A 2,581-nucleotide genomic window follows, 5' to 3' on the forward strand; every position below is an offset into this window, starting at 1 on the left:
CACAACATTTGTATTATATTTCATAGCATCAAAATTACAAAACAATTGTCCCATATCCATGGCTTTGGAATATCCGATGCTCCCTGACTGTCTAGCATTCGTTTCGATGATCGTTAGTGTCACGACTCCCGCCGAAGTCGGTCCCTCTCCTTGTTCGGGCGGCGTTCGGAGGTCGACGTCACCGGTCTTCTAGCCATTGCCGCTCCACCTTTCATTTACCATTGGTTTTGTCTTGTTTTCCCGCACACCTGGTTTACATCCCCTCATTACTCTATGTGTATATTATCCTCTGTTCCCCCCATGTCTGTGTGTGGTATTGTTCGTTCGTTACATGTTTGACACTACAGGCTGGTTTTGCGCCGGGTATTGTTGTAACCCGTGGTATTGTTATTTGTACCCATTAGTGTGATTTGTGTGCTATCGCTTTTTCCCTTGGGCCGGAGTGTTGTGATGCAGTTGCGTCCAGCTGTTTTCCTCTGCCTGAATTAAGTGTGCCTGTTCACTCATCTCTGCTCTCCTGCACCTGACTTCCTTCGACCAGTTGCGCACACTCTGACAGAATACCACACCCAGACATGAATACAAACAGTGTAGTTACTCTCTCCGTAGGGCAATCAAACAGGCAAAACATCAGTACAGAGACAAAGTGGAGTCTCAATTCAATGGCTCAGATACAAAATGTATGTGGCAGGGCCTTCAGACAATCACGGATTACAAAGGGAAACCAGCCACGTCGCAGACACTGATGTCTTGCTCCCGGACAAGCTAAACACCTTCTTCGCCCACTTTGAGGATAACACAGTGCCACCAACGCGGACGGCTCCCAAGTACTGTTGGCTTTCGTTTTCCGTGGCCAACGTGAGTAAGACATTTAAGCATGTTAACTCTCGCAAGGCTGACGGACCAGATGGCATCCCTAGCCGTGTCCGCAGAGCATACGCAGACCAGCTGGCTGGAGTGTTAATGTACATATTCAATCTCTCCCTATCCCAGTCTGCTGTCCCCACTTGCTTCAAGATGTCCACCATCATTCCTGTACCCAAGAAAGCAAAGGTAACTGAACTAAATGACAGTAGTAGGTCTGATTACCAACAATGATAAGACAGCCTACAGGGAGGAGCTGAGGGCCCTGGCGGAGTGGTGACAGGAAAATAACCTCTCCCTCAATGTCAACAAAACAAAGGAGCTAGTCGTGGACTTCAGGAAACAGCAGAGGGAACACGCCCCTATCGACGGGACTGCAGTGGAGAAGGTGGAAAGTTCCTCAGTGTACACATTCCTGACAAACTGAAATGGTCCACCCACACAGATAGTGTGGTGAAGAAGGCGCAACAGTGCCTCTTCCACTTCAGGAGGCTGAAGAAATTTTGCATGGCCCCTAAGACGCTCACAAACTTTTACAGATACACAATTGAGAGCATCCTGTCAGGCTGTATCACCACATGATATGGCAACTGCACCTCCCACAACCACAGGGCTCTCAAGTGGGTGGTGCGGTCTGCCCAATGCATCACTGGGGGCACACTGCCTGCACTCCAGGACACCTACAGCACCTGATGTCACAGGAAGGTCAAAAAGATCATTAAGGACATTAACCACCCGAGCCACAACCTGTTCACCTATCATCCAAGACTCTTCCTAGAGCTGGCCGCCCAGCCAAACTGAGCAATCTGGGGAGAAGGGCCTTGGTTAGGGAGGTGACCAAGAACCCGATGGTCACTCTGACAGAGCTCCAGAGTTCCCCTGTGGAGATGGAGAACCTTCCAGAAGGACAATTAGGCCTTTATGGTAGAGTGGCCAGACGGAAGCTACTCCTCAGTAAAAAACACATGACAGCCTGCTTGGAGTTTTATCCAAAAAGCACCTGCACAGCTTCCCTGTGGCTCAGTTGGTAGAGCATGGTGTTTGCAACGCCAGCATGGTGTGTGCAATGCCAGGGTCGTGGGTTTGATTCCCATGGGGGGGCCAGTACAAAAAAAATAAAATGCATGAAATGAAATGTATGCATTCACTACTGTAAGTCCCTCTGGATAAGAGTGTCTGCTAAATGACTAAAATGTAAATGTACATGACTCTCAGACCATAGGAAACAAGATTCTCTGGTCTGATGAAACCAAGATTGAACTCTTTGACCTGAATGCGAAGTGTCACGTCTGGAGGAAACCTGGCAGCATCATGCTGTGGGGATGTTTTTCAGTGGCAGGGAAACTATCAGGATCTAGGGAAAGATAAACTGAGCAAAGTACAGAGAGATCCTTGATGAAAATCTGCTCCAGAACACTCAGGACCTCAGACTGTGGTAAAGGTTCACCTTCGAAAAGGACAGCAACCCTAAGAACACAACCAAGACAACGCAGGAGTGGCTTCGGGACAAGTCTCTGAATGTCCTTGAGTGGCCCAGCCAGAGCCCAGACTTCAACCTGAATGAACATCTCTGGAGAGTCCTGGAAATAGCTGTGCAGCGACGCTCCCCATCCAACCTGATAGAGCTTGAGAGGATCTACAGAGAAGAATGGGAGAAACTCCCCAAATATCAAAATCAAATCAAATTTATTTTTATATAGCCCTTCGTACATCAGCT

The sequence above is a fragment of the Salmo salar genome, chromosome ssa19, assembly GCF_905237065.1.
Source record: "Salmo salar chromosome ssa19, Ssal_v3.1, whole genome shotgun sequence".
NCBI lineage: Eukaryota > Metazoa > Chordata > Actinopteri > Salmoniformes > Salmonidae > Salmo > Salmo salar.